The following is a 13,989-nucleotide window of genomic DNA, read 5'->3' on the forward strand; positions in this document are numbered from 1 at the left end:
AAGATGTGGATTTTTAAACTTGTGTTCTCCAACCCCATTATTTTACAGATTTGGAAGTTGCTTACAGTTTCCTTTGGTCACATAGGTGATTACTACTGTCAAATGGTCACCAGTGATCTAGAGCAAGAAAGTAAATGTTAAAACTTCCTCAGTAATCTTTTCTGAAGATTTGCTGAAGAGATCTCCTTATCTCTCAGTTTAAAATAGAACTGTTTTTTGTTGTGAATACAGTCATTCTCAGTTCTGCGGAGGATTAGTTGTAGGACCCCTTGTGGATACCAGAATCTGTGGATGCTTTAGTCCCTTATGTAAAACGGCATAGTACCTCTGTATCCATAGGTTCCACATCCCTGTGGATGTGTGGTTACAGAACCTCTAGACAGATGGTGCAGACTATGTAGTATAAGGAAGGAAGGAAGACCATCAGCAAGTAGAACCTTTGCCTGTAAAGGCTGAGGGAATGAACACCACATGGTATAGGACAGTCCATAGCCAGAATCCCCAAAAAAGAAGGATTCTATGCTCAATGTTTTTATGTAGCATGTGACTTAGTCCTCAAACTTTAGGTCTGTAAGGTACTTGGAAATACTGGAATTCTCTTCTGAATAATTTTAATGGCCATATACTCTGCTCAGATGCTTTAGAGAAAACCATTACTTTTGAAGACATCTTAATAGTTCTGTTAGAAATGCTGTGCTAAATACTTTCTCTGTAACTTGAATTCTAGAGCGAAGGTAAAAGTAAGCCTGGCTGTTCTTCAGCATGGTACCATTGAGTTCCTTGAGTTAACTGTCATCTTCCTTTATTATTTAGGCTGAGTAGTCTGTCTTCCCTTCAGCCTTCCTCTTTGATACAGTTTCTAGATAGGAACATTTCCACTTAACCTCTGCTAGGTGTTCTCTGGATTGTAGTCAGTATTTTGGTCTAGACTGGTCAGAGTGCAGTGGAACTTGTATTTCCCAGGGGGCCTGGCATGCCATCGCTTCAGTTAATGCAATTTAAGATTACATTACCCTTTCATGCAACCATAGCATACTTTCGGCTTATATTAATCTTATTATAAATTTAAGGTATCTAATTATTATACGATAATTTTGAATGTGGCTTTGGGCCCAGAAAAGACCCTCACAGACCTTGGACAACATTAATCTTTGGAGACCTCACCCCACATATTTAAGGACATTTATAGCCCATTAAATAACATTTTAAAATTAAAGACATTTTACAATGTTGTGTTAATTTCTAAGTGTACATTGTAAACTGACTACAATAAAAATAAAAGAAAAAAGATTTTAAAAATTGCTTCTTAAATAATTGGGATAGGAATGTCTTAATTGTATATATTTTTTAATAGTTCCAGAATTCTTGTAGTGTGAAAGTAACCTACACATTGTTCTCAAATGCACTTTTTGTAATATTGAATGTAAAAATAAAGTTGACAGATTTGGTATATATTTAAACATTGATTTGAATGTTACAGTTTCTTTTTATATTAGTGGAAGTATAGGAGGGGATTATGGTCTGGTTCCAGGCATTTTTAGAGGTGTCCTATTACCGTAACTATGCATAAAATGGCCCAGTAGATAACCATCACACAAGTAGTCACCTTGCCATCACCAGGGTTTATTGAGAACTTACTGCTGTGGTGACTTTTAATTACTTTTACTGGCATACAGTAGTTAGATTCTTGGAATTTTCCTATATGGCTTAATGTGAATTCTGTAGCTTGGACTTGATAATTGTTCATTTCTAGGGTATTTGAACTTAATCAAAGCTGCTCTCTACCCCCCTCAATTATTGGTTATATGCTGATTTCAATCCAAATCTGGGAGTTACTTATATTTGGCAAGTTTCTTAATTCTTTTTATTAACATGTGGGCATATTTTATTGTTTGAAAAGACTTTTTTGTAGAGTCTTCATTTGTAATTAATAGTAAACTGTAGTAAAGGGAACCTGATTGAGAACTCATGGTAACCATGGGAAAACTATATTTATAACTTGTTAACACTTCTCCCAGATAGAAGTTTTACTTGACTTGCTAGTGGTAGGTATTCCTTCATAGAATTTCTGTATAAATTGCTTAGTAATACCGATCATTGTTCATTTTATGAAGTACCAACTTTGGAAGGCATTGTGTGAATTTGTAAAAATTGATAATTCAGAGACTGTCTTGAGTTATCTTTTGGTTGCTGCTTAAGAATTGTGTTCGGAGATCTATAATAAAAAGCAAGATACAGTGAATGTGATAAAGATGAAAGAGCTATAGTTATCAGAAAGGAAAGGGCGGTTAAGGATTAGCCAAGTATTGAGGAAAGTGAGATAAATAAGCAGCCAAGTAAGTTAAATGATAAGTGTGAGTCATTGGAAGTGGTTAAGGGCTGGGATAAGCTCCCATCCCTAGCTCTGTGTCTTGTGACAATGCCTGATGGTATTTCAAACCAAGCTGGAAATTTGAATTTATAAGTTAAAGCCAACTATTTTAGATTTTTTTCCCTTAATTCTTAAAGCTGGATTCTGTGTGACTGTTTGCGACGTTGGGGTTAAGTAATCAGAAAGTTTTGTTTAGGAGGCTTAGTTGGATGTCAGACAAATAATTTCAACAGGCTCTAATGATTTCTTAGATGATTAACAGGATTTCAGGCCAAGAGTCATGGTTCAGAGACAGTTTTTAAAGTTCTACTTTAATTGAGGTATAATTTACATAAAGTAAACTACCTTTTTTAGATATGCAGTTTAATGGAGTTTGACAGATTTATAGTTGTGTAATCACCACAGTCGTTACACGACATTTTCATCACCCCAGAAGGTTTTTCCCTGTCCCTTTGCACACTAATCTCCGTAGCCCACTCCAAGAGCTTGGCAAGCCCACGGACTTATGGTCGTTTTAATTTAGACTTTTCCAGAAGGTCATAAATGAAATCAAACTGGTTGTAGTTTTTTGTGTCTGGCTCCTATTGTTGGGCATGATACTCTTTAAGATTCATCTGTGTTGCATGTATCAGTGTATTAAGTGTGTTAACTTAATATACTGCCATGTTTGTTTATGTATGCACCTGTTTCAAACCACTTAGAGCCATTGTTTAGAAAGGGACAGAGACCGCATAAAGTTTTCTCAAAATATTCATAGGTCAGGCAAGGACAGGCCTGCCTGATAAGGGTGACACTCAGTAATCTGCATTGGGGTTGTGGCTGTTCCCTATAGGGAGGCTCCTGTTCTTCAGCATGCCCCACCAGGCATTAGGACATTGTTGAATGAAAGAGAGGGTTTTGAAGTAGGAAAAGCCTTCAAAGTCTACTTGTTATAAGAAGTTGCATGATTAGGATTAAGATTAACATGGGAGGAATATTTTTTTAAAGAAGGGGGACCTACCTTAACCTTTTTAAGCAAAACCTGGACCTATGGCTTAAGAGGGACTGAGGTGGAGGCCAGACTTGGTGGTGTTAGCCTTGGAAATGAGAAAACTTACTTAGGAAGACTAAAGTGAAGACAGAAGGGAGGGTTAAGGCACCCCAACTCAAATACCTCTTTTTTAAGGTGAATGGGGGAATCCAACTTGATCTGAGTGCACTGGATATCTTGTTCAGGCTTGAGGGAAGACAATAGTGTATGAAAGGAACTTGGCAAGTGGTCTGATTGTGAGTAGGCAAAGGATCGTCAGAGGGATGCCTTAGGTCACGGGCAGGTTTAGTTAGATCTTAGGTATTTGACCGTTCGCTGTGCTCAGGTTCCTCCTCTGTGATCTCTAGTTTGGGAACTGAAACCAGGGAGGAGGCTGCCCCAGGTTGAGGATGGTTATAGCAAGCATGGAGAAAAGTAGTTAAGATATGGCCATTAAAAAGAAATATATATGTATATATATAGGCAAAGCAAATGTTCTTTATACTTACGGATTAACTGAGCTCATGTATTTAGGTTTCGATGGCAGCTATAAACTCATCAAGTATCTGAATTTTCTTTACGCTTTGTTCTCGTGATTTTTGGTTAGTTGCCTTGGCGAACACATTCTATACTTGGTAATAGATGTGTTTTTGCTGAAAGGTGTCTTATTTTTTAGCTCTTAAATTTGTTCTCATATGAAAAATTGTTGGCAATTGACAAATTTTGACTTAGCCAAATCTAAGGCATGATCAGAGGCTTGCTATCAATTTTAGGGAGTAACGTTTAAAACCCTTAGTGAATGGAAATTTATTTTAATGTTTACAGAGGTGAGTGTTGTTTATTTTAGATCATATAAGGAAGTAGAATTGTTCAGATTAGATACTGGGGAATATTTCAGCTCTTTGGCACTCATGGTATTTAGTACCTAGTATTCGATTCAAAGGGAGAATTTGCCAGTGCTAACATTCTTTAAAAGGGAAACATTCCAATTTTTAAGGAATGGTAGATAAACTTGTGCAGTAAATTGAAGAAGAAATGATTAAAGTTTCATCTCTGAATTGTGACGCGTATGGCATATTACTTTAGCATGTTTGCTTTTTATTGTACAGCCTCAGTTCTGCTTAGTACAGAAACATACTGGAGACTATTTTGTAAAATATTTACTTAGAAATTCTTAAAAAGCTATCTATGGCTGTTTTGTGTAATCATTACTTTCCAGAGTTAACTGTATTGAAATTTTTTGTAATTTAAAAAATAGTTTTCATTTTATCTTGTTAATGTTTACTTTTTTACATTTAGGAGAGGCTGGACTGATGACTTAAAGCTTTGAACACCTGATTCATTCTTCCTTGCCTTTATAGAGACAGTTAATTACCTTAGAGAAACAGGAGTTTGTACAGAAAGTGCTGATTGCTTTAGAGGTGTCTCCTTAAAGTGGTGTGATGATCAGGATCTGCTCATGTCATTTTTGGTACAAGGTATTTTGTTTGTCAGGGATAAGAAAAGTCTTTGAAGCCCTAATTTCCCCCAGTTTGTTTATTACTATAGAGAAATGTAGTTTGGGGTATCTTTGAGTATCTAGGACTTCTAAATGAACAGCTCTCTTAGACAGTTACTGCACTGTCTTCACCAAGAAACAGGTAGACTGAAGGCAAGAAATAATTGGGCACGGTGGAGTGAAAAAGAAAGCAGTCAGTAGCAACTTTAAAGATAATGTGTAGGAACTCTTCAGAGTCCCTGATCAGGACTGAATCTCATGCCTCTGGGGTGGATTGCGCCTTCTCCCCCCACCCCCCAAGAACTGAGGTCCAAGGTCACGTGGCCCACTCATCAGCAGAACTGGCATTCCTCATTCTGCCTACCTAAGGGATCCCTGCAGTACTTGGTGCATTTTCCCTGAGCTTGAATATATAATATAAAGTGTGGTTGGAGTCCTTGATGCACTGCATGGTTCCAAGATTGTGATCTCGTAAGTTGAGAACATTATCTGCATTATATATTAGGTACCTGTGTGAGCAGGGTGGGTCTAGTTTTCCATTCTGGTTTAATGTTCACAAGAAAATGGGAAAGGAACATCACTGCATCATCCTCTTCCTGAAGTGGTACTACCAGGGGCTGATGGGATCTTTTTTACTGATGATTTGCTCAATTATGAATTTGCGGTGCAACCACTTCTTGACTTTTTAAAATGGATCATTGATACTACGCTGGTCTAAGGGAAACATCCAAAAGTCACTTGTTTAGGTTAGTTTTGGGGTTAGAAATATTTCCAAACCAAAGTGAATCCTATTTCTTCCTGCTTACACTAAACTGCTTTTCCCATGAGTTGGAGCCATCGTGGTGATTGTCTTTCCCATTTCTATCTTGGAGCCTGAGTATTTAAGGCAGGTTTTCTCTGGTAGGCTTTGAGCTCCTGAAGGGCAGGGACTGTGTCACATGTCACTGTGTCCCTAATACCTAACACTAGGCCTGGTACACAGTAACTTTTTAGCGGCTATTTAAAAAAAATATACCCACCGTGGCTTGCTTTTTTGCATCTACTTTTTTATTGCGTTGTTCCCTTCCTCACTGGTGGTGGGGGAACTTCTTAGACTGCCTACTCTTAACCACTGGGCTAGAAACCAGATTGTCCAAGGACTGTGGGGTAAGAATATGACGTAATGAGCTTTAGAAACAGACTGATCAAGGTTTTAGATCCCAGCTCTGCCCTTAATCAGCAGTGGGATTGTGGGATTTGTGATTTAGCTAACCATCTTCCTCATTTGTAAAGGGACAATTGGTTATAGTATTTTGCCAAAGGATTGGGTTCACTAAATGAAATAGTATATAACTAACACCTGGTCCAGTGAATGCCCATAGGTAGCAGCTTTTTCTATTTCATTGTTACAAATATGATCGGGTATTTCGTGGGGCCTGAGTAAAGCTCCATTCTTTACATGGATTTTGGAACAGTTACTGTGACCACCTTCCAGCAGTCTGTCTTGCTTAATTTCTGACTCTTAAGATTCTTAGTTAAAGTCATCTGGAAAGATAACCCTGTGTAAGTGTCAGTAGTATTGTGAATTTGACAAGAAGGTTTAAGTGACCTGAATGCCTTCTTTTTTTTCTGATTCTATGCTAGGGGATGGGTGCAGAAAAGTATCCAGAAAGAATGTATTGAAAGGAATCACCACAAGCTTTTCATGGATAATCTATATTATGTTTATGAATTGACAGAGTGTAGTGTCTGTGACAATGTTTACAGATCCTGTACTATAATCTGCTGAAGTCAGTGTCTGATTACAAATAAATGACTAAAATATTTGTCTACAAGAGAAACTTAGGGTGTCATACACTCACTCCCAAAGGATCCAGTTGAAGTTCCCGCAGCAGGGCCTCACTTGCTTTTACCTTTCTTTTTCAGTCTCATGACAGGGTTTAGGCTCAGCTAGGCAAGCAGGGGCAGCTACAGAAGACTTTCTGAACTATTTGGCAGAAACATCCACTGTTTTTCTTCTTTAGCATTTTTCCCCCAGTCTCATAAGGGAAGAGAGAAAAATAATGTTTAAATGATATAATTAAGAGAATTAGCTTATATTCATATTAAAATACTGATAATACTGATAGCTTTTGTATAGCTAGTCATTTTTCAAAATTTACTTTTATTGTGAAAAGGTATATTGTGTCTTTTGCCAAATTGTTCATATTCATTATTAAGTAATATATGAACAATGTATCTGAATAAAGACCTACTAGAAGTGCTTGAAATGTTTTCCATGGCCATTGGGTTTCCCACAGAATTTCTAGGTCTGCTAGATTTATTTTTTAAGCTAGTGTTTCCAGTTTAGTTTTGCTATTTATTAAAAAGTAGAAAACTTAGATAAGTGACAGTTCATCAATTCTCCTCCTTCCCCCTTTTTTATTTCCAAGTCATTATCTAGTTCCTGAGTGTGGCATTGCAATCTTTATTTATTTATTTATTTTACTGTTCTGAACTAAAAGCTTTTGAGGTAAGTCCTTAGTGTTGAGGAAATCCTGAATCCCAGTGCTAGGAGGGGGCAAGGGGTTAAAAGAACTACGATGACAGGCTATGAAATAGTGTTGTCGTAACTTATCAGTGGCTAGTAAATAGGATAGTTGCCTTCTGACACCATTTTGAGTGAAGGCCGCTTAATTGCATTTCCTCTGTTGAGATAAGCATTTAGGATCTGCAGTCAGCTGTGTGAATGCTGTGTGCTTAAAGTATTTCTATTATATGAGATTTGATTTCTTAAGTGATTTTTCTTTCTAAGTTCCGCCTTACATCAAAAGTTATTTGGACAGTGTCTTTCACTGTATGTGTATATGGAGAAACACCACTTACAAATGTATGTAAATCCAGTGACTGTAAGAAATGGGAAATTTTGCAAACGCATGATTGACAGTTGATTTACTCCCATGTGTTTCCCCCCCAGAAAAAAAGAATCCTGTGAAAACAATTAAATCTTTTGATTAAGAATTAGTAGTTTTTTAGTTGTGTTATTTTTCCTTGAAGAAGACGTCCCTGTTGAATGAAGGTTCTAGTTTCAGGGCATATGGGTACATTCATGCTTCCAGACTCATGGCTTTTTGCTGCATAAACCATAAACAAACCACTAAGCAGTTACCAGGATACTCACAGAGGAAGGCTGCAGCTATTTGAGCTAATTTTTGCATGCTTTGTCAATTCAAATTTTCTACTAGGTTGAAAATCCACTTTGGTTTGCAGTGGTGATGGGTTTTATCCTCTGATGATTCAACCTTTTCGATTTTTGAAAGAGAGGAGTTTTAACCTTAGCAGTTATGGAGCACTTTAAAATTCAAAACAAGAATTTGACTCTTTGACTCTTAAAATGATACTGTGTGTTTTGTTTTTGTGGACTAGGAGGGCCAAATGGATAGTTAGTTTCTATTGCAATTGCAGCAGCTGTCAAAGTCAGAGAAAATGCTGGAAGGGACCTCAAAAGTCATTGATTTAAAACGCTCATTTTCAAAGAAAACCAAGGCCCTGAGATAACCAAGTTGGCTTCAAGGTCATTCAGTTTGTTATTTTGTCTCCTCATTCAACTGAGGGCTCTTCTCCCTATGCAATTATATACACGATAGCTTTTATATTTACAATCCCATTTGATTCCTTGCTTTCCCCAAATAAAAACTTTTTTAAAAAACTATGCCAGTGACATTAAGAGAACTTGAGTAATAGTTACCAAAACATTTGTCTGTGTGTGTGTGTGTGTGTGTGTGTGTGTGTGTGATTTTAGTAATTTAATTGTGACGGAAGTATAAAAATTTTGCTAATTTCAGGCAATTTTTTCTAATAATTTGATTAGCATCTCATACGGCTGTGAAATCTTGGTTCCTTAAAACTACAGATGGAGTATATTTCTTTTTATTTAGTTTTCAGATAATGCCTATCATATTTTTTTACTTAAGGAAAAATCTGTTGAACTCTGAAAGAAAAACATACTTCAAACACATTTTGATAGGCCCTCCCTTTCTGAACACTCCTTTTATGTACTTAAGCACTTAACATAAACTAAATGTATCAATCCTTCACAACTGCCCAGCCAGGGAAAATGAGGTGCTGTGAGGGTATGTAACCGGCCCAAGTTTCCAGCCTGTTAACGTACATACGTGAGGGGGAGCTGGTTTCCACCGTTGCAGGTGGAGGTGGAGGGAGGGGAGAGCAGGCCCCAGTGCTCTGTTTGTTAACTTTCCTCTGCAGCACTGTTACTTCCCTTCCCCCAGCCACAGCCAGTGCAAAACTGAACTACCTTGTCATATCTGTGCCACTTTATAGACATGCTTTTTTGAAGGCCAAGGCTCTACGTAGAAATCACAGTTGTACTCCACCCCTTAGTCCCATTCCTCCTGTCCTTGTCTTGCCAAGTTTGGCAGATGTCAAAATGTGCCCACCCACATCATCCTTACTTGAATTTCCAGTCCCTTCCTCCCATCCTATCTTGGGAATTTACCCTATTTCCTGCTATGCTTGCTTGTGCATTTAAAAAGATCTTACTGTATTTATCTTCTGCATTCCCAGGTGTTTTGTTGTGGGAAGGTTTCAGGTTATCTGTCTCTAGAAATGCTTGATACAGAAGTTGGCCACTCCCCTTTAATTTTAAATCAAGAGAGAGGTTAAGGTCATACCACTGTGTTATCTAATGAATTATTCGTACAGATGCAGAAAAGATAAATATTGCTTAATTGAATCACAGGAGTGAAAGTTTAGTGGGCATTCCCTGACATTGACAGACTTGGGCCAGCTAATTTTCTATCCTTTAGCAATTCTCACTTGAATTCCATTGGCATAATTAAGTGGAGTTGGTAAACCATGTCTATTTTCTTTCCCCCTGAAGCCTGACACCCAGTGGTCACACTTTGAAGCCAACCTTACCAGGATTAACTAAGAAAAGCGGAGACTGTTCTTAGCCTCCTGCCTCACACTTTCATCTTCAGGGTGGAAGAGGTAGGTGAAATACTGAGCCAGGGGCCAGATCCAGAGAGCCACAGGGTTCCTGAGATGCATCTAAGCTCTCCATTCACAGGGGACTTGAGGAGATGGGGAATTTGAGGTGCTTCCTTTCTCAATATTCTTGTTACTGGACTGCTGATGAGCCTTTGTTCATTCCCTCACCTTCTAGAGGGGGTAAAGTGCAGTCTCGTCTTTCACCCAGGGGTCAGACTCTGAACTCAGCCCTTAGGCAAAAATCACTAGATAGTCCACGTTAAATCTCCCCAAGAAGGTGCTGGTTGGAGATGCATGCTGGGCTATTTCAAGGGGAAAAAATGGTCAGCTTTTCCTTCAATACTGAAAGATCACAGTTTTAAAGCTGAGAACTGATATAGCTGGCCTTCATTCAGAGGCGGTTTACAAAAAAATACCAATCAAAATGAAAACCCCACTCATAACAGAAGACGCACTTCACGAGGCAGGCGTGTCTTGGAATGACCAGACAGCGGGTTCAGCACTTCCGTTCCATACGCTCAAGGTGCTTCCACGCAGAGTAGTGGGCAGAGTTGACCAAACTGTTTGCACTGGGTTTTCTCTGTTTTTGCTGGTGTTTGCTGACACCTTATAATTGAATTATCACATTTAATTAATTAATTGCTATCTTGGATATTGTGTGAATTGGATAATTATTGTGACAAACACCTTGTAAACTGTAAGATCTTGGTGATCGTTATTAATGTGATTCCCCAAATATTTTTGGTTCTGGGCAGGTGGTATTTTTTTCCACTCCCCCTTGAAGTTAGGTGTAGCCGTGTGACTTGTTCACTTTAGGCCAGTCCAGAAGTGACATGGTCGCATCTGACCGGAAGCTGTAAGAGCACAGTCTGTGTGCGGTTCCCAGGCTCCCTCCCTCTACCACAGTCCAGAGTGAGGCCACACAGCAGGGTGCCCAGCTGACCCCAGATGGGAATAAGCAAGAAATAAACCTGTGTTTGTAGAAGCCACTGGGGTCTGGGGACTGTTTGTTATTACAATATAATTTAACCCATCCTGACTCATGTGCACATAACACATACAGGTCTTACGTGAGATTGTGCTGTTTGACGCATAAGCTTAATCCAGTCAACAAGGTTTATGGTGAAGGTACAGGTGCAAATTGTATTTAAAACAAACTTCTGAGTTCTTAACAGAAAAAGATAGCTCCAAGATCCTTCAAGGATGTTTGAGTCATGCACTGTATCCAATAATCTAACATGAGCTTTTATAGGAAAGGTGGAGAATTACTATTTTGTGAGCCTTTTTCTGTTCCTGCCACTGTGCAAGACCTATTGGCACAAATGAACACATTCAGTCTTAACGGCAACACTGGGAAGAAGCCTGGGTATTATTCGTATTGCTCAGTATAGAAAGTAAGGCTGAGAGATCCTACATGTCCCAGGTCACATGGCTAGCTAACAAGCAAGTGATAAAATTATTTTAGAGAGCACAGAATGCTACTTCAATGTACAGTGACAGTTTTCAGCTTAAATCTAGAAATTGGCCAGGAGTACCTACTTGCTGAAGTTCAGTTGCACAGCTTGAGGGGTAATTACTCTTATTTCGAGTTTAAAAGGGAAAATGTAAGTCTCCACTGCACCTTGACCTTTCTCACTGACCTTGACCTTACAGAAGTCACCCTGATGTAAACTTCAACGTAACAAAACCCTAAGGGCCACCCTTGCAATTTGGGACTCCTGTTTGGGAATGTTGGCTGGACTTGTTTTACCAGAGCTCTGTTTTATTGCTTGATTCATATTCCAGATTTATATTACTATATCTTTCCTTAAAAAAGAAAAAAAAAGAAAAACCCAGCAAGCTAAAATGATATCAGAGTGCTATATCTTTCAAATTCAGATTTTTAAAAAGTTGCAAAGCCAAAATACTCATCTGCATTTATATAAAGTAGTATGAATAACTAAGAGCAATATTTAACTGCTTAAGAATATCATCACTTACCATACATTATGAAGCTTTTTTATGTTAGTTTGTTATACAGCTGTATTAGTGCATTTTGGTGCATTTCTGTATCTGAACGTGGGCTGGGACTTTATCAGTTGGCCAGTTTTTAATGGGGGGGCTGCTTTAGAATATGGTTAAGACAGTGATTCTCAACCCAGCCCCCACCTTAGTTAGACCAATTAAATCAAAATCTCTACATTTTGGTCCAAACATCAGTTTGTTTGTTTGTTTCCAAAACTCCCCATTGGGTTCTATCACGAATCTAGGGGGTTTAGATACCTTGGGTTAAAATCACGGGCTCCTGCTGGTCAGGCAGGCAGTCTCGGAGTCAGATCCTAAGTCCACTGCGGAAATTACTTAACCTTTCAACTTTGCCATCTGTAAAGTGAGGATAGTTTAGTATTTAACTCATGACATTTGTAGTAAGTATAAAGTGACGTAGTATATGCAAAGGGCATAGTCCCTGCCCAAGATCAAGTACCCAGTAAAATATTACTGTTGTGATTTATTTTTAAGTGACTGGGAACGGTGTGTCAGGTTAGAGCAGGAGAAGAATATCTCCACGTGCAGTGAAGCAAACCCAGCTGGACAAAGTCTCAGAAGCTGCTTGCCCAAGTTCTCTCGCCCAGGCCTAGGGTCCTGGTCCTCCTCCAAATCCGATTTTCTTGTCATCATGCTGTCTCTCCATTAAATTGCAGCTTCTTGGTTACATCAGATAGGCTTCCCCTAAGCCGCCGGCAGCAGTGAGCTGGGCGCCTTGAGAGTGTGCCCATGCGGCTGCCGAGGCCCCTCGACCGCATCGTTGTCTCCAGCAGCATCCAGTCTGCTTTCCGCTTCTTAGACGTTCTGTTGGATGACGTAGCTTAGGACCTGAGGAAGTGAGGAAGCTTTCCCAGTAAATGGTTGTCTGGGGTGCGGATCCCAAGGAGGCATTTTGAGATGAAAGGTGGGACATTCGGAGTCACTGTGGTTGAGGCCCTGCCACTGTGCAACTTCAGTCGGTTCAGTGGTGGTGATGCTACCTTGTCGGGTTGTGGGGAGGGCTGAATAAACTGCTTCTGCCGCTTCCCAGTTGTGTGGCCTTGGAATAATTACTTAATCCTTGATACCCTCAATATTTTCATCTGTCAAATGGGATGAAGATAATGAGGTCCTTGTGATAAATACTGTTTTGTATATGCAGTGTTTAGCAGACACCGGGTACGGGCTTGGCATCTAAGTGGTGGTCACAGTTGTACCTTGTTACTGGGAATGGCCAACCCCTCGTCCCTGTACATCAGGTGTCGTGAGGTGACAGTACCTAATGAAGTCGGCAGTCTTCTGAGGCTTGATGGACCATGGCCACAGTCGGGTCCAACCTGTCTCTCCTGGGTCTACTTTTCCAGTTTTTTCCGAGTTTGCTTCCCGTTTGTGGCTCCTGTTGGTCTGCAGTTTCTCTTCTCTTTGCCTTGCCTTCTGGCTACTTCCTTATCGTTAGCTTCTCCGTAGTGTGGGCAAGGAAAGTAAAGGAGAAGACACTGTGAGTAAGTCTGGGGAGGAGACAACATTGGATTAAAGGAGGACACAGGTGTGCAATACAATTCCTACCTTCTTGTTACCCCGATAATAAGAAACCTTCACGTGTGAAGGGCCATTTGTAATTCACAAGGCACTGGCAGGTGTACTGTCTCTAAGATGGGTATTGCCCCGTTTTTCCAGTTGGCAAAGCTGGGGAGCAAGCAGGGAAAGTGACTTCCGGGGCTCTGTTAGCTGGTGAGAACTCAAGTAGGTTTTCTGGCCGCCGCCTTTGTTTCTTTAACCTCTGGGTTAGTGTTTGGCACGTTACCATCGTGGTGCAGATGAGCGTCCTCTGACGGTGCATGAATGAGTGCCTGTGTGTCCCAGTAAAACATTATCTACAAAACTAAGGGCAGATCTGACCTGAGAGCCAGAGTTTGCTGATCTCTGTTATTAAGTAACCATTCTTTCTTTCATGCGAATTTCCTTCTTTATATGTGTCTTGCCAAATGAGTATTTAGTTTTCTGGGATGATATTTTGAATTTACATTTCATATACCATTTGCTTCTGACTTTTTTTGGTTTCTCTATCGACTTGATGCCTTTTAAGGTCCATTCTTGCCGTGGATGCATCTTATCTGTTGCTCCAGACTATGCCATATA

The sequence above is a fragment of the Camelus dromedarius genome, chromosome 1 (assembly GCF_036321535.1).
Source record: "Camelus dromedarius isolate mCamDro1 chromosome 1, mCamDro1.pat, whole genome shotgun sequence".
NCBI classification, from domain to species: Eukaryota; Metazoa; Chordata; class Mammalia; order Artiodactyla; family Camelidae; genus Camelus; species Camelus dromedarius.